Here is a 19,725-nt window from a genome sequence, read left to right as displayed (position 1 = left end):
TGTGCAAATTTCTTTCTGAAACCAATGGAAGGGCTGGGGGAAAAAAATCTCACTTCAGGTTCCTCAATCCCATGAGTTCAAAACCAGTTCACCTTATGCATATTAATTTCAGCAATGACTGGGAACAGGAATGCAAAACTAATTTACCGAGAGGCGTGCAAGCCAAAGCACGCCTGTGATCACAGCTTTTCCCCAGTTTGTCAGCCATCAGCTCCACAGCCACACACAGTTGTGCTTGGAACCAAGCACTGGAAATCTGGCATTCCACAGCTACTTCCTTCCCCCACTTCTCCATTACCTTGCCTGAAGCTTCCTCAATTACCTTGTTTACCATGCATTAAGCATTTTCCCTAAATTCCCCTCTTATCCTAATTGGCTGATGGTATCTTACTCTTTCAGGTATTTGTTCAGTTTTTACATGTGAAGAAAATCCAGCATATAGATACATATACTCACACACAAATATATATATAGCGCATATATATGCTACTATTTAGCTACCTCTCCACAACTTATTTATAGAGAAATATAGAGAAGGCTGAAGCTTCACAAAAGACAAGCAGATCAGACTAAGTGCAAAGGACTTTTTTAGCATTTAAGAAGAAACAATATTCCAAGCAGATGTTTGCAAGACATTCACTTTGCCATAAGTGTTAAGTCACAAGGAAACCTGAGAGCTAAAATCAAGATGCTGATTTCACCTCATTTCTACTTTTTACAAGGTTCACACTGCCTGAAAGCACCATGCACCTCAAATCAGGGCTAAAATCCTGCTGCAGCAGAATTTTGTCCAACCAGTTCAGCGACTTTCTGTAGCCCCAGCAAGTCACCAGCATGTTGTTTAGTACACTTGAAAGTCAGGGTGCTTTCATTTGTAATTAGCAATAACCAAACATGATTTGGAGTTTGGCATTTACCCTTTATTTTTCATTCCCTGTGCACTATGGCCAAGTTGTGCTCCTTGTTTTTCCCTACTATGACACCAGGTAGGGCACTGGACAAACAGGCAGCTTGTTCCACCCATGCTGTGAGCCATTAATAAGAATAATTACTCAGTGCTAGTAAGGCTTGATTGGAAAATACCAAACAAACGAGCACAAAGAAGCCAGTCCAGCTACCCAGAAAGTTTATAAGCCATCCAGAAGAGCATGAACAGGGATGCATTTGGGAGGTCTTCCCAACCAGAAGAATCCAGGTATGGAGCCAAGGAACATTTTTGCAGATGAAGTTAACTGCAAATACAGAATTGGCTACTGGAAATAAGCTCCCTAGTATTTACCAAAAGCCTCCTCTTTTAGACTGATGAAGAAGAAATATCCTACAAAATATGCAGCTTCCCATCAATAAATGGGCAAAAATATTTCATGTCAGGTGCAAGTAAAAAATATGCAGTAAAAGTCTTCTGCAGGCAAAACTTCTACTGAAAGGAACAGGTTGTGGGTTTGAAATCAGCCCATGACTTTCTTTGAAAGAAGAGTGTTTACACAGAGCTTTATTTGTGGGACTAACCCTCGTGGAGGTTATTCTTTTGCTATTCCAGAAGAATGCTCTGAGATAAAAAGCACTGCTTGAAACAAATAAACCAGAGGTCCCACAACCATGAAGATGACAGTGTTGAGAACAAGCTTGAGAGAGAGTTTAGGACCAAGGAATTTTCCTCCATGAGACTGGCCAAAAGATGTTGTGATATCTGTGTCAAACAGGCCGAAATCCTGATGCCACAAGTGATATCTAAACACACACCAAACACACACACACCCCCTCACCTGTGGGAGGACAGCACAGCACCAACACAGGAGTTTGTACAAGCACTGACGTGCAGGCAGTTTGGTTGTGTGTTTCTGGCAACAAAGGCTGCATGAAATGGTGCCTCTGGATAACCCAAAATTCCCCAAGTTGCAGTTTCCCAGACAAATTACCAGTTGACTTCCATCCAGGAACCCTCCACTGCCTAGAACATGAACTGCTGCTTGCACTGCAATTTCTCCTGCTGCAATACAGCTAACAATTTGGTGGGAAAAAACGAGGGAAAGAAACATTGTTCTGAAGCACGGAATGCTACAACTGGTATTTTGCCTAATTACAGAACATTTCTGACCTCTCCCTGAGCTACAATCTCTCCTTGAGCTGCAATCTTTACAGCACAGAAAAAACAAATTGTCTCTTCTCTTTGTAATGGTGAGAATTAGCTAGAAGGAATTAACTTGTTTTCTTTTGGGGGCGGAGAAGTGAGAGGAGGAGGTAAAGCATTCATCCACACTTCTCGTCAGCTCTTACAAAGATACACTTTGTTAATGGCAACTATTCAGTTTTTACCTGAAATAATTCTTCCATCTTGAAAATTTTATTTTTGGCTTCAGCATTTAAATTCTAAGACTGATCTCTAACTTCAGCAAGTGTGTTAAGCCTTTAGGACATGTTCCTGCACAGTGTTTTAATCTAAATCACATGTGACAATCTGAAGAAACCAGAGACACAACTTAGTAAAGATTTAACTGCAGCATAGCACAAAGCATTCATCCAACCTGGGATACAGGTGATGACATAGCTACAAACCTTCACCATTATTAACTGTGTCTAAAATTCTCATGGCCTTCATAAAACAGTGAGTTCCAACCAGCTGTCACAGACACAGATTGATGGCTGGAGTGATAGTGCTCCCATCACAGTCTGTAACACTTTGTATCTTTGGAGCTACCAGGCTTGAGCCAACTGTGCTGCAAAATATTTTCAAATCCCCACAAAATATTGGAAAGGAAGCAAGCCAGCAGGTAAGCCAGGGAAACAGATGGCTTACTAAAGTTCCTTTGTATTTGGTTACTGCTGAGAGCATAACCTTGCATTTTTAACAGTAAGTTTCACACTCTTTCACTTGAATTAATCAACAGGAACAACAACTCTGAAATTAATACTCTCCTTTTCCTAAGATTAGATATAAAAAGCATCTGAAGTCCACATGGACTGTGGCATAAAAATCCAAGGGTGTTTTGGAAATGGTGACAGCACTCAATTCAGAGTTTCAAGGATCCTTGCTTCTATTAGATTCCAGTCAGAGAGTTTCTAAAGCAGAAATTTAAACATTTAAAACTTAAGAACACTATATTTAGGATATGTACCAGCAAATCAAAACAATATCTGATGCAGCACTTCTTTCAGCTCTTGAGACAGGATTTACTGTGGTACAAGCATGAATTCAATTCAAGCAGGCTTACTCACTAAATCCCAACCCTGAGTCTGTTTCAGGGTTAGGACTGAAGTATCACCTTCATTTTACAGACAGCACTCCTTTACCTCATTCTCTGGTTTAGCTACTAACCAACAAAGTGGCCAGTATGAAACATCACAATCCTAGAGAGGCAGGATTGAGTGGATTCATCTAGAAAGCCTCACTGGCAACCACTGTTGTAGGAAGGGCTGGATCATAGAAGTGCACAACGGTCACTTGTTCAAAGGGACCTTAAAACCCATCCAGTTCCAGCCTCTGCCATGGGCAGGGACACCTTCCACTATCCCAGGTGCTCTGAGCCCCGTCCAGTCTGGCCTTGGACACTGCCAGGGATGGAGCAGCCACAGCTTCTCTAGGCAATGATGGCTCACAGGGAACAATTTCTTCCTAATATCCAATCTAAACCCACTCTGTCAGTGGGAAGCCATTCCCCATTGTCCTGTCACTCCAGACCCTTGTCAAGAGGATCTTCACCTTTCCGTAGGCTCCCTTCAGGCACTGGAGGGGCACAATGAGGTCACCCCAAAGCCTTCTCTTGTGCAGGCTGCACAATCCCAATTCCCTCAGCCTTTCCTCCCAGCAGAGCTGCTCCATCCCTCTGATCCCCTTGGTGTCCCTCATGTGGACTGGCTCCAGCAGGATAGCTGGTGGCAGCACAGCAGAGGTTCAGACAGCAGCTGGGACAGATTTATTCTGTGGCAGAGGAATATCCTTTTCCAGATACGTTAACCAAGGAGCCTGCACTGCATATAAATGCTGTGACAAACAGCTCAAAAAAAGACATGTGCATTAAATAAACATCTCCTGATTCATCATCTCAGTTAACAGGCAGACATTTACTGCACTGTAATGTCTTCCAAACCTGTGTAAGTATTTGTTTCTCGTTAGTAGCAAATATATAGTGCATTTGAGAAAACAGCTTTATTACACACCACTTTATTAATAAACAGCAGCATTAGGTGGAAGTCACATCTGTACCTCTCTAATATGGTCTAAATAGCATGTGGGAGTGAAAGAAAACAAAGAACAGAGAAATAAGCAAGCTGGTTCATTGCAGGGGAAATATTTATACAAAAGCTACAATATACACACACCTTACTTCAAAGTTGCCTTGGACCACAAGATGCCCTGGCTTCGAAGGAGAGAAAATAGGTCATTCTCCAAACTGGTTCCAAGGAAGACACAGCTCCACCCGTTCAACTTTTCCCCTCTCCCTTCACGGCTTGTCCACAAACACTCACACCCAGCTGAGGGACTGAAGACATTCATGTGTAATTGCCAATATTTACACTAATGAGGCAATGAGCTCATCTGCTCCCTTTTGGCAAGGCCTGCATTAACTCTTGGTTTTGTAGGCTGAATCTGTTCTTTACACTTCACTCAAGCCCAGCATTTGCTTTGTCATTTGACTACAGCACGCTGAGTCTCAGCTGTCACAGAGGTGTTTTCTGCACCTCAAATGTAAGCTGAGGGCAAATTCCAGAAAAAAAAAAAAATAAGAAACTTGTTACACTTCCCACATTTCCAGATATGGACCAAAACACAACACCTTCTTCCTCTATATTGTGGTGAACCTTGCATACAAAGGAGCCCATGCCTCCCCTTCCAAATTTGCACTGAAGGATGCAGGAAATAAAATACATCCTGCAACTGAAATCTACTTAAATTTGAATTAATAGAAGTCTTAAAAATCAGTTAAGCACATGGTTTAAAGCCATGGTATGACATGATTACTGAAATCTCACTGTAATGAAATGCAATTTCTGAAACAGAAACACGGTGAGGCACCTTCAACTTAAGCAACATAACTGTTCCAAGAAATTATAATCTCAAAGCTTTATTCAGTGAGCAGCTACATTATTCATTAAACATTACCTAAGAAATTTCAAGTTGCTCTCCTGGCAACCTAGAAAAGTCTGCAAGACAGAACAGAACTTATTATGATGAGGTGTCTTTAAACAGTTAAGCAAGATAAATGAGTGGGGGGAACCCATCACTTTCTAAAATTTACACTTGGCTGTGCTTACTTCCATATTTCCCCAGGCACAAAAGAAATTCTTTGCTTCTTCTATTCTCTATTTATAGGACTCAGCTGGATCACTTAAGTATTTCCCCTCTCTTGACAATTGTGAGCTTGGCTAATTTTATTAGAGCAAAATCTGAGGTAATCATAACACACAGCAATAGCTTATGGGCTGAAATACTCCAAGTGTATTACTTAATTCATGGAATTACGGAACATGTTAAGGTGGGAAAAGTCCATCTCATTCCCATCCCCCTGCCATAAGTAGGGACACCTTCCACTATTCCAGGCTGCTCCCAGCCCTGTCCAGCCTGGCCTTGGACACTTCCAGGGATGGGGCAGCCACAGCTTCTATGGGCAACCAGTGCCAGGGCTTCACCAGGAACAATTTCTTCTATATCTCACCTAATTTCCCCCTCTTTTAGATTAAAATCCCCAAGTTTTCAGTCTGAATTCCCATAGTTCTGTGGCATTGCCACAGGCAGCTCCAAGAGAAGCCTACACCACTTTGGCTACACTGCACAGAATGAACACAGAACCAAATTCCACTTCAGGAGATGAGGATGCTTAAGTTCGCTATTCAGCTGATAATTTTAGGGAAACTGTTACAAACTTTGTACTTTCTGAACCACTAATTCTCTATAAATGTTGCTGAAACTCACCTAAACTCTAAAACTCACTGGGAGGAATAAGAAGTGCAGATATGAACATCATAATAAATACAGTTCCCCTTGGAAGTCCAATAATCGTCACTTATCACATTCATAGAAAGACCCAGCAAAGAGCTCTTCAGGAAAAACATGATTCTCTGCCAAAAAACTGACAGCAATTAACAGAAGTCAGCCAGCAATGCCAATGGAAAATGGAAGTTAGGTCAAATTCAATATGGCAAGGGGGAAAAAGGTTCTTTTTCCTGCTCCTGCCTTCTTTCTCCGTGGCAACAATTTTTAAACCAGCACAACTTCCTATGTATTGATTTCCCTCCGTATTTTGAGACAGCATCTACATTTTGCACTTTCTGAGATGAAGCGTTTCACTGCTGTCCATGCAGTCACAGGCTTTCATGTCAGCTCCTAATGGCTACATCCTCCTCCTCCTCCTCACTGCACCCTCAGCAACTCCATTGTGTCCATTTGCCCAGCACGAGCATGTCAGGACAGATTTCTGGAGTCAGCAGACTTGCCAGATGCAGGCAGAGCAAAGCAGCCTCCCTTCTCTTCACTTGATCACCTTATTTTCCCTCAGGAAGTCCTTCCACACTGATCTCTGCCCTTCTTATTCACTTCTTGCTCAGTTTACCCAGGGACTCTTTATGGCTCACTCATCAGAGTCACCTCAGAAGCACACATGGAAGTGCAACTCCACCAAGTTACTGGGTAAGTCTCTTTATCCTCCTTCATGCTGTCCCTTAACCCACTTCTGCAGAGCACCCACCAAAACACAATGGAGCAGCAGGTGAGACCCTACTGCTTTTTGGGCTGATTGAGCTTACTCTATTCACCTCCACACCCTGGGCAGGGTGCACCTTCTCTCTGGGGATTCTGCTGCCTTTCAGAGAGGCCAAGACAAGCACAGTTCTGCTTTAAAAAGTTCCTGCAAAGCACCCAGATGAGGGCAACATAATCAAGACCTTCTGGAAGTACACTCGTCCCTGCAGAAGGAATTGTATCATCATTCCTCCTATCACAGGGGATCTTCACCATTTTTCCTGAGCTTACAAGTTGCCTGAGATGCCAGACACTGGTACTGAAGAACACAGAATTATTAAAATTGTAGAAGATCTCCAAGATCATTGAGTCCAACCGCTGACCGAACACCACCTTGTCAACTAGGTGCCAAATCCAGTCTTTTCTTAAATGTCTCCAGAGATGGTGACTCCACCACCTCCCTGGGCAGCCCCTTCCAATGCCTGACTGCCCTTTCAATTAAGAAATTCTTCCTGAAGCCTTCCTGACATAGAGTCCAAGTTAACCAAAAGAGCATCTCAGCACTGCTGCGTGAACTGCAGTGATGAATTCTCTGGGTTATCATCACACTACTTGTGAAGGACAAAGACTAGATTGCATTTCTCTTTGGAAGCAGAAGAAAAGCCAAAGAAAAACCAAGAGATCTGATTAGGACATTTTTAGTTTCCCCTGGTTTTTCTTACTTAAAAGCACTGCAGTATCTGTGGATTCCGTTTCTCCACAGAAACAGGAGAGGCTGTGCAGTCTGGAGAGCCACTGGCAGCACTGAATAACAGACAGGGTTAAGGATTTAGAACTGTGTGAGGGAGCTCAACAAAAAGAACCTGGCCAATTTTCTTTTAAATAAAACGTGGCTGTTGGAATTTCTAATCTTTATTGATTATGCAGCTATGGAAGTGTACAATACCAGGTAACATCAGGAGGCCAGAATGGCTTATTAAGCAAAATTACCTAGCAAGCAATCTAAATTCTGGAAAGAACTCAAGGGGGAGTGCCCACAGAAAGTTTTGCTAATCATAAGATGGTAAGCAAATAAACACCTAAAACTCTGCAAAATTTAAAGCTTTAAATCATAAAAACATCCAGAACTTAACATTTCAATTAAAATTCAACTACATTAGTTTCCTCAGACCTAGGAAAGGTTAAAGAAATCTTATATTATTCTTTATAAAATTCTTATTTATAAAAGTACAAAGTCAGGCTTACCAAGTGAGGTAAGCCAGGCATTCACATTTCCCTTCCTATTTAGTTATGAATGACCTGAATATGAACTTGAAGGTATTTATAAGATTTTTGCAATTTGACAAATGAGATGCATTTGACTTCATCTAGCTACTATTTTTCTTCCTCACTCCAAGATATCAAATACTAAAAGCATGTTTCCTTAACAACTACAATTCAAAACATAAACCTTTATTTCTTTAAAGCCCAGAAATTCTCATTTTTAAACATTGTGCAACTATCCTTTGTAGGAAGCAGTCTGCAGAACTGCCAAACCTACATGGAACAAAGAGAAGAGATTGTATCAGAATGACATGCCTTCAAAAAGCTGAGTTTCTTTCCTGCCAGAAAGAGAAATGACTAATGTGCATTGTAATTAGTGCAAAAAACAGTACTATCTTTGCAGTTGCAGACTGGGAAAAACTACAGTTTGATGTTTACACTGCAGTAAATAAAGTGGAAAAACTTTTGAGTTGGGTAATAAGCACATTTTTCCTCTCAAATGTTTAATGACAGTGAATCATTAAACACCCATGAGGTGAGGTCTTCCCCATTTTGCTACTACAAAGATTAGAATTGCAGAATTCCCTAGTGATTGATAAATTAATAAAACCCAAACAAAGTTATTTTAACTTTGGAGTCCACAGGAATTGCATAATTCTGTTTTTCCCACTGTTCTACAGCAAGTGAGAGGATGCAAACCTTGCCAAAGCTTGATAAATTTATTTTAAAAAAGGGAGGAAATGGTTTGCCTGCAACACCCAGGGCTTGGATGCAGCAACCCACGTCTCAAGAAGCAAATATTTTTGAAGCAGAAAACCTAGGGACTACTGTCTCTTCATGTAAGAGGCATTTCCACACACCACCCCCCCCCACCATTTATTATCAATACTTCTGTCCTTTCCAGACATCCTGTCTCCACTTACATTCCATTTTCAGTTTGCCCTCAGCTGGCAAGCACAAGATGAATCCCAACTCTGAAAAACCACTGGAAGAAATTTTTTTTCCCAACTATCAGACCACTGTATTTCTTCAGAAACACTTTCAAAGTATTCAACTTGAAATGCATTTCAAATACTTGAAGTACTGCTGTTTCAAATGCAAAGAAACCATTCAGATGTGGATATAAGATCCAAGTTTTATGTAAGGACAGATTTACACAGGACTGTAAAGCAAAGGAAAAGTAGCCTTGAATGAGAAATCAAGAAACCACACTTAATAAAAATGTGACCAAGTGAGGAAGAGGAAAGAAAAGGATGCACATGCCACGGTATCTTCAATTTCAGGTCTGCCACCCCACCAGTCTGAACAAGTGCAACACAGACAGCAAGGAAACAAGAGGCACTTTGTGCAGTGTGAGGCTCTGGAGTGGGGAAGGGAGATGAGAGATGAAAAGTATCTCTTGTAATGCAAAGAATGCAGCAAACTCAAGGATCCCAGCAATGCCACTGTCAAAGGAAACTTTCTTTCCTGTAGTGACTCAGTGCCCAGGCAGCAGGAGAAAGGTGTGCATCCAGTAACGCTGAGACAGGCAGGAGAAGCAATGAGAACCTGAGAGGCAGCACTTCTCCCTTGAGAGTATTCCTCACCTCAATCAGAACTCAACAGCACGTCAGAGCAAAATTCTCCCTGAGCCAGAGGGAGAATTGCTCTCTCAGAGAGCACCCAGGAACTTCTCCCACCTATTAATGCCTGTCAGTAGATACCAATCAGAGCTGAAGGGCAGAAAATCATGAGCTCAACGAATAGAGCATTTTCTGATTCATGACCTGGGGCACTCGGATGAAAAAGGAATTGCACTCTGCTTCCATGGTTCTGGAAGGGAGCACACTGGAGGTTTTTTAGCCCAGCCAGCAGATGTATCTGCCCAGCTCAGGTAGGTCAAAGACATCTAAATCATGACAAACATAGGCCACAAAACAGCTGGAGGATACAAACTGTCAGTGCTAAAAAACTAACAAAGGCTGGTTTTGTTGCTTATCAAACATCCCAGAAAATGCAATATCACTATGCAGAAAAACATGAAGTAGCATTCTGCGAGTGAAAGCTCCTGAAGTGAGTCTTAAAACAACATTTTTGTCAACTGTATTAAATACTGTATTAAAGACTTTGTGTGAGTTAATTCAATTTAAGGCGTCATTAGACTTACTCTGAACTTCAAAGAAAAAGTTACATCTATTTTTGTCCGCTTTTCATATTTAAGGTTTTAAGTATTGAAAGAAAAATATTTCCTAAAGTTAACTCCTCTGATTTGGTGTCCAATTGTGTTACCAGAGTAAGTTCTGTTCCTTTTCTTCATTATTTTATTTATTGATTAAACTGAATAAAAGTGGATTGATTTTTTTTTCTTAAAAGTACAAAAACCTATTATTACTCCATGATTTCAGCTGGGGAAAAAAAAGTTTTAATAAAACACATACTACAAGCTGACCCTGTCTTGTGCCCCAAAACAGACAGCAAAATAAAGTCATGTAACAACAACAAATTACATTAGTGATGCTCAAGGCAAAAAACCCAAACTGGTTTATTCAAAACAAGCAAAGGTAAATAAGTCACTCTCCCCATGTGAGGATGGGCAGGCACCATCCTGATGAATTTCCAGCAGGCAAATACCTTCTGCTCTCATACAATAAAATCATTCAGAGACAGTAACTCAGATGACTTGTTTCAAAGTGACAAATAAAGGAGTGACACTGCAGTCACCTGGCAGCCAGCCACAAACACGCTTCACTGAAAGGAATTTATTCAAAATAGAGTCAACAACAAATTCTTAAATATTTCAACTTGGCAGAAGAAAACCTGGCTCAACACCACTACATTCCAACCTTCCTGGAGCTCCAGGTTAACATACATATGTGTATGTGCTCTGGCTAAGTGTCACCTGAGAAAAACAAGAGACCAGTGCCTGTCCAAATCCTGTGTGCTGGTTCAGCCAGCAGGGCTGTCCCCACAGCAGGTACCACCCTGCACACAAACCATCACACCCCTTTAGCAAGAAGATGTTGTTGGCTGAAGGCAGCAATTAATGCTCTGGAAATGTTTTCTTTAGAAACAATCCACTGATGTGCATTAAAGAGACACAGAACATAACGTGCCTAGAATGTAGGGCTGAAAGTGCTTTACTGAATAACCCAAAACACCTCTCAAATGAGGCAACTTAAGACAAGTCTAAAGCCAGACTCTAGCCAACACAGCATTGTGGGTGCTGTACATATGGACAGATGCATCCACACATCTGTAGCACTCTCCAGCAAAGTTCCTCTCCTTACATACAGTGCATTTTCTATACGTGCATTGATATTTCTACTAGTTCTACCCTGTATTAAGGATAATGAAAGAATCCATCCAATGCTGCTTTGCTTCAGATTTTCCTGTACTAAGATAAAGCTGTTGGTACCTTTATCCTTATCTGTACCTCTGATACACACACCATGGGACAAGCTGTCATTGCAGCAAATGAATAAGGCATTTTAATTTCTTTTGTTCTATTGGTCCCTCAGCTGGTTCAGTTATCAACAAAATACTGCTATAAATACTGCATTTGCAATAGAAGGAGTGGTAAAATGGCATACACACACAGAAATTAAAAAGGTGGTGTGACTGCTATGAAAGTCTATCACTGAGAAGCTGATGTGTGCACAAAAGGTAAAATAGCTTTAAACAAGGCCTGTAAATGGTGACAAGCCAGAGAAGAAGCTGCATTCTCAGTTTTTCTCACTTGCTTCATCAGCCTCATCTACATCATAAAACAGGGGACTCAAAAAATCAAACCAATATGACAAATAAACCAATGCATAATCTGAAAGTATGTTTTGGTTTTTTTTAGTCTAAGTTCTGATATTTTTCCTGTATCAAGGATTCATCATATTGTCAGGAAAAACACCACCTGCTACTACTGTTACTTTTCCTGACAACTTTTTTTGATTTTTGGCAATGTCTGAGCGGCCGAGCTGGGGACAACTCCTTACAGTGAAACACAGAATCATTAAGGTTGGAAAAGATCTCCCGTATCACAGCATCCAATCTTGGACCAAACACCACCTTGTCACCCAAACCAAAGAAGAAACACCAGTTGTTTCTTGAACACCCCCAAGGATGGTGACTCCTCCTCCCTGGGCAGCCCATTCCAATGCTTAACCAGCCTTTCAGTAAAGAAATTCTTTCTCAAGTGAAGATCTACTGCCCAGGATCATCAGACAAGAAGAGGAGCCAAGGACAAAAGCCTCCTCTCATTGCTCCCCAGTGACAGGTTAGCTGTGGGCCTCGCTCTTATACAGCGGGAAGCATATCCATGGAGATCACACCACCACAGGAGAGAGAAACTCAGCAAGTCTGCCCAGAACACAACTGGTTAGAGAAAGCATTGCACAGAGCAGGGGAACTGGGATCTTACTCAGATTACTCATCTCAGGAAAAAAGGGGGAGTGATGAACTTATGAAGCTGCCCCATCCCTGGAAGTGTTCAGGGACAGGTTGGACGGGGCTCTGAGCAACCTGGTCTGGTGGAAGGTGTCCCTGCTCACAGAAGGAGGTGGAAGGAGATGGTCTTTAAGGTCCCTTCCAACCCAGGCCATTCTGTGACTCTAAGTTTTTGAGTTTTTGGAATGCTTTATGTGCAAGTACTTTCAGAAGAGAGCAGGGAAACTCTTTCTTGGAGGGTTTTGGTGTAACTCCTTACCTGCAGATAAGGACAGAGATGTCTGCTTATGCACAATCTGCTGCTCCAGGCATCAGTGTTCACTCTGCTGACGAGGGCAGTTCCTAGAAGGAAAAAAAGAAATATTGTTATACATTAGTGAAACAAACTTCTTGAGGATGAAGTTCTATTCCCCTTCCTTCCTTTAATGTTTTGGAAAAACGCCATGTTCACCTGGCACCTATAGATCTACAACAGCCTGGTACATACAAGCAGTATTTTATTTTTGAAAAGTTAGTTCAAAAGAAACTTGGAACACTGCTCTTTATTTGCTGCTTCTTATACCTGGTATGACATGTTCCTGCTATAAATAACTAAGTGTGGCAAACAACATTTCAACAGCTTTCCAGAACATTAGAAAAAAAAAAAAAAAAACCAAAAAAAACCCCTAAGAACTGTATTAGGTAGTCACGAGCATCTACCACTGGTAAATTGTAAATATTGTGAAATAACCTTCTTTCCCAATTTTCTTTTTAAGGAAAATAATCCTCAGACTGGAGTGCTTCCAGTGTATAACCCTCCAAGTGCTCTGGAGCTGCACACTCTGACTCCCTCACAGCAGTGAATCACGAGCAATGCACGCACAAACAGCCAAACAAACTGGGCAAAAGGTAACAAATCCCAAACTGCTGATTAAGACTAATAATCAGCTTGGAAGGGATGCTTACTACAACAATGTTTAACAGCATCATTGTGACAGACATTGCCTAATATTATGGTACAGCCAAGGAGAACATGTGAGATGTGGTTATTTTTAAGCCTTCACAACCAAAGATTTTCTGAGTTATATTTTAAAGGAACTTATCTATTATGTGTAACTCTACATGGGAACTTTATAGAGTGCAGCATGGAAAAACAGCTCTAAATCTGAAAAACTTCCCACTGGCATTTCAGCATCTCCTCTACCACCCTTGTCAGACACTGAATTTTGTCTAGACAAAATGTTTGTCTCCTAATATCTGTCTGATGGAAAGATGTAATAAGTACCAGCTCCAGCATAAGAACATCATAAGAGTTCCGAAAACAGCAAAAACCTCTTAAAGATCTGGAAAGAAGGGAGGTCTGTAAAATACTAAGCCATGCACACCACACACCAAAGCTCTATAGAAGTAATTGCATCTCTCATTGTAGCCCAAAACTCCACAACAGGACATTCAGGAGCTCCAAAAGTCTCAGGCACATTATGATTTTCACCATGACTGACCAAATATGCAGCTTTCATTCACAAACTGATATTAATTAAACTTCTGGCTTGCCACAGTATGTTTTTGTGGTGTTTTGTGCTTTTCACTCTGCAGACTCACTAACATTTACTAACAGTTCACATAAGCCTTTAGCTCTGAAATGAACAGAATAATTTTTGGTGAGTTTATGTCTCTCAGCTGAGAAGCTGTAATTTAACAGAAGGAAGACACGTGTATTAAATCTCCTTAATGCATTTGATTGCAGTTCTATTAGAGAACATTCCTTTAAGTTCTCAACTCAGGTTATTCACCACATAGTCAAACAGTCATAGAAAATGCAGAACATTCATCTAACCCAACACATCAGGATAAATCACCAGTGCTTGAGCCCCAGTTACTTACCAACCCCCACTTACACATGTTAGATTAGGAAAATAAATCTGGTTTTAAGATACAGATGGTAAATTAGTTAATCCAGAGGGACAGATGCTTGAATTTTGCTGAGGGAGGGAGAGATAGAGAAGAGAGAAATAATCACCTCACCTTAAACTATGAAAACTCAGCTTTGAGATGCTAAAAGTTGTCTTCACCTACTGCAAACTCATCAACTGCCAATAGACAAATCGTAAAGATTTCAATTACCACTGTTTGTTAATTACCCCAGGTCACTATACAGATAAGAAGAGTGGATTCTGAACCTGAGAGTGGAGTGGCTGTGATGCTGATCCAGCAGCAGGGACAGGACACTTCCACTCCAACAGAGCCACATTATCTGCAGCTCTTCTGAAACCCTAAAGCTCCTCTCAGACCACTCTGAGTGGGAAGGAGTAAGGATAAGAGTCACATTCTGTCCTTAGGGACCCCTATTAAATCAGATTCCCAACATCAGCCACTTCCTCTTTGTTTTCCTCAAGCCATATGGCTTCCTGACAAAATCTGTACAAACAATAAATCCATTAATCAAGCCACTGCTGGAGGAAAAGGCTTTCCCCGCCCCCCCCCCCCTTCCCTTCATCAATCCAGACATTTTCATGGAGATGTTTTATGTATTTCATTTTATGAAAGTCCCAAGGAAAATACTAAAGTGGTCTTTGTTCTCACACCACAGCCCCAGTTCCAGTTCATACTTGTAGAAGGAGATCCTCACATAAAATGCAAAGAGATACAGGCATAGAGAGTAGTCAGTCAAACCAACAAGAAAGGAGTCCAGCCTAGTTGAATCTTAGCAGGGATACAGCATAAATTGCTACCTAGGTCTGCTGGCATATGGTCTCAAAAAACCAAAAATTACAAAGAAAACATAATTAACAGAAGTAGGTAAAATAAGAGAGGCATTATAAATCTACTCCCACAAGGCTCTGAGGAGATGCACACATGCAAATGCCACAAGTAGCTCAAAGGAAAAGCTTCTCTTAGGAGATGCCACAAAAAAAGGACTTCCCCACATGCAGGGAACTCCGTGGGAGGGAGGAAACAGAGAGAAACAAGATTTCTACTTCTTGTAGGTGGGAAACTCCCTTTCCAGCAGGTGGAAAGATCTCCCACTCCTCTGAAAGAAGGGAGAAGAACAATAAACCCAAACCTAACCAGGCTCATTCTTTCACCAAACTAAACATACACTTGAGGGACTGCTGAAAATGCAAACTTCCTGTTTTGATGATCTGTTCCATGCAGGCTTTTCCCAAAACTTCTTTGACTGAACTTTCATTAGTCGATAGTCTTCAGTGCAGGAGGACTGGGAAGAACAAGAAATAACTCTACAACTCAGGTGGTCTCTTGCAGTCACACATTTCTAAAGCAACTGTGACCCTTCCACTCACATGGAAGGAAAACAAGATTGGCATGGTAACAAATCTTTTTACCTTAAATAATGTTTTATTTTCTTCACGGCTGGTCTACAGCTTACTGGATGACCAAAACTGTTTCACAATTCATGTGAGCAAAAACAACCCTCTGTTTAAATGAAGTTCAGGAAACACAAAGCAGCTTACGACACTGACAAAGACCTTACAGGGAAAGTGCATTTTAAAAGGTGGGATATTCACTTTTCAAAACTTGGAGAGGGGTTGGTTTTTTGTTTTTTTGTTGTTTTTTTTTTTTTTTTCTTTTGGGGGGGGGGGGTGTTTGCAATTTTTTTAAATACAGGAAAGCAGTATTCTTGATTAAAAGCAGGAAATCTTTGAAATTACATCCCTTTCTGTCTTTGTTGAATTAAGCAACAATTAGCCACAAAGAAGAAAAAAATTACAGAGCTTAGAAAGTTTGAATCATTATCTCCAAGGAGACACATCTGTAATGTTAACAAGGTCAGAACATTTCAGTCAGTTCTTGTGGGTAATAGGAGATACAAGATGTTAGCTTCTGTTCCTACCAGGCAATGACAACTCTGAAAGACTGCAGATATCACTTGGAGCCTACACCACTATGAATTATTAGCCTTGAGGCCACAGCCTAGAAAGATACAACATCATATCCAAAGTACAGAGGGATTTGTGGATGCCTTGAGGTAGTGATGAAAGGTGTGTTTGTTTTGGACAGGGTGGTAAGGAGGATCAGGTGCTGCCAGCCAGGGAGGCCTTTTACCACATCTGGGGCAGATGGTCCCAATTATCTTCTCATCACTGCTAATCAGAAGTCATCCTTCAGCAGCTATATAATAACCTATGTAAAAATAAACCTGGGATTGGTGTTTGGCTTCTAGCAAGAGGAGAGCGTGCCTGTCACAAGTCAGTCAGTGCAGGCAGCATCCTGTCTTGGATCTCATTTACAAGCCTGGGGTATGAAGCTCTGCAGGTGCAAGACTGTGTCTTCGCATCAGGTCTGAAAACAGAATACAGGTAATGCTGACAAGAAAACTCCAGGGCACACCAGTGGGGAGGAAAAGGCAGTTCTCCCTCCTGCCAGTTCATTCTTCTGCCCTTTCTGACCCTATTGATAAACAGCGTGTGCTCCCAAATTAACAGGATCTTAGCACCCTGCCCTGGCTACTGCTCTTACCTACAGGGACAAAACTGGTCCAAACTGAAAGCAAGATACATGATTTGCAGAATATAAAGAGCATCAAGCCCTTCATGTCTTTACTGACTGAAGCCACTTGTTCATGTCCTCACTTGACTGTCAAAGGTGGCCAGTCATAAGATCAAAAAGACTTATTGCCTCTCTTCCCTGAGCAACCTAACACCTCAAATAGAATTGAGAAAGGATTTGTCCAGCCCAGACTTTACTGCACCATTAAGTCCCATACCCTGTATGGGTTAGGAGGAGCAACACCACTTACATCCCAGAAAAGAAGGTGCTTCTTTGTTACTGCTATTTAGCTCTTCTCAAGATGAGAAAAAAACCGCCTATCTTCAAATTCAGCTCTGAGTTACTCCTTATTTGCCCACAACACTGCATTCTAGTTCTTTAAGCTTTACTGTAGTGTTGAAAAGCAAGGGCTACAAAAAAACGTGTTGACACATAAATCAAGAAGAGTGAAATTAAAATTATGAAGCAGCTTGATGTAAAAGAAAAGTTTTGACTGAGATCTCCAGAGCTCTGCCTGTCATTTGTCTCCTTACAAGTATGTGAAGGGGATCTGCTTTCCAGCAACAAGAGGTCTGAATTAATTTACTGTATTTCTGAGCCTTTAGAGTCACAGTTGTTGAGAAAAGAGAAGAAGAAAAATACTTGAAGTGATTTATTTTCTTTTTGTTTAAACAACACAGCCAAGAGAGCCCTGGGACATGAGCTCAGAGGACATCAGAGCAGAATACCCACAGGTAGAGCACGTTGCTTTCTCTTCCTCCAAATGAACACTTTATTTTGCAACCCCTGTGATTAAAGCCCATGGAACCATTACTCCAGGATGAAAAGGGGGTGCTGATACAGCAGAGAACCATCAAAGCTCACCCACAGACTCACCTGCACATCCCACTCCCTCATCCTCGTGAAGCTGCGCCTGGAAAACACCGGGGGAAATGCACAGAAACCAGGAGCTTCTCTTCTTGTCAGCAGCACCACTTTGTTTTTTTTCAACACAGGAGGCACTGAGATGTCACACTCACTGACAGCAGGAATGCTTTCCTCTGCTTCCTTCAGCAGCCCTGGAAGCAGGTTGCTTCCAACAAGCTGCTGATCAGATGATTCCCTCCCAAAACACTGCCCTGGCCACACCGCTGTGGTTCCACACAGTCAGGCTTACTTCACAAGGTAATTATTCAACAGAACAACAGAGAAAGTCATGGCAATAATTTGCTTTGTTGTTGAAAACTTCTCTTTCACTCACAGTCAAACCCAAGTCTGCCCTTTGATTTAAAGAGAGCAGCTCCCTCACTTTACATTCCTGCCTTACCTGCACAATTTCACACTTGACTACTAATTCTTCAAACAGCAAACTCTTGCCATACCTACCTATGATTAAGCATTTTGCACTGGTTCTCAGAAAAGCATGTATGAGAAAGCATATTTAAAGAAAAACAGCAAGAGACTGAGTAATTCAGTCAAGCAGCATTAAGCAGAAATCAAGACTAGGCCTGGGTATTCACATACCCACTGACCTGTTTGGGTTGGAGGTTAGCTCTTGTTATTAATCCTAGTGGTTAGAACTACAGGAAGGCATTTGAAAGGAACGATTCAAGTTCAAACATGTATTTCATTATCATGCACATCTCTGAAAAAGTACAGTTGGGCAAGTCATCCAGGTATTTAGGCAACATAGAAGGAGTAGCACACAAAAATAGAAGTATAATGATATGTCATTTATTTTCATTTCTTTCCTTGAGGATATTTGACAGCAACTGAAAAAAATAATGGAATAAGATTCTGGTTTATTTCCATTTGTGTAGAAATGTAGAACTAATGAAAGACAAACCCAAATCTCCCTTTCCAGAGAAACTGTGGCTGCCCCATCCCTGGAAATATCCAAGGCCAGGCTGGATGGGGCTCAGAAACCTCGGATAGTGGAAGGTGCCCCTGCCCATGGCAGGGGGATTATAACAGGATGGGCTTTAAAGTCCCTTCCAGCCCAAGCTATTGAAAGAATTTACGATTCCTTGACCGCTGAGCAGGTGTCCCTGCCAGCAGAACGGCTGCACTGGTGGCAAAGCAGTGGCTCACCATGCAGCCTGCATCTGCAGTACAGCCAGAACCCAACAGCCCCTCCAGTTCACTCACAGTCAACACCACAATTCTTGAGTAAACAATGCTCCGCTTTCTAGGCACTGCCAGACAGTTTCCATTTCCACATCATACCAATTTATAGGCAATTCTTGAGGGCCTGCTCTATTTTTGAAAATAATGAAAGACTGCTGTTATCTTTGCAAGTACAAGCCCTGTTCTGCTTCTCTGGGTTGTTTACACAGCATCTCTTTCTGTGATGATTTAGCCTGGTTTTGTATGAGCACCAAGGTAGGTTAGTTTGCAGACCCCACATCAGGAGCATAAAATAATTAAGAAATCAGGATTAAACAGTCACTATTTGTAAATTCAAATTCGTTCCATTTAGGATTAACCCAAGCCAGCAAAAATATCCAGTGTCAAGTCAGTTTCATCTGTAACATCAGCAGAACATTCAACATCACTCTGCATTTCCAAATAACCCTTTCAATACAAGACAGCGCTCACCCAAACCAGTGATTTTCCAGAAGGTCTAAAGGTTAACTTCAATTACCCTTTTCTTGGCAAGGAGTCACAAGCCACTGCTAATAACCCCGGTTCCAGACTTCTTAGAATTGCACAGGACAAAGCAAAGCATTCAAGACGGTGCTCTCAGCAGCAGCAAAACCTGGCAGGTGACAGAGAAATCCAGCCCCTGTTCCAGAGGCCTGCAGTGCTGTCTTTTGTGACTGCCACCTTGCAGGCAGTGCACTGCTGCAGCCTTCCATCTGATTCCACAAACTCATCTTTTCCCTGTTTCCAAAGCACACAGC

At 41.6% G+C, this 19,725-nt stretch overlaps 1 protein-coding gene across 3 annotated transcripts in view; it reads right to left on the bottom strand.

Moving 5' to 3' along the window:
- The window catches only part of RASSF8 (Ras association domain family member 8), a 74,525-nt gene that overhangs the window by 25,199 nt on the left and 29,601 nt on the right, over nucleotides 1–19,725 (bottom strand). For all 3 annotated transcript variants that reach the window (XM_077178362.1, XM_054632129.2, XM_077178363.1), the window contains one exon: nucleotides 12,615–12,697. The gene's annotated coding sequence lies outside the window, so the exon portion shown is untranslated. The remainder of the gene's footprint in view (nucleotides 1–12,614; nucleotides 12,698–19,725) is intronic.

This window comes from Agelaius phoeniceus, chromosome 5 (assembly GCF_051311805.1).
Source record: "Agelaius phoeniceus isolate bAgePho1 chromosome 5, bAgePho1.hap1, whole genome shotgun sequence".
In the NCBI taxonomy this organism is placed as follows: Eukaryota; Metazoa; Chordata; class Aves; order Passeriformes; family Icteridae; genus Agelaius; species Agelaius phoeniceus.
This window is presented reverse-complemented; position numbering and strand designations above follow the sequence as displayed.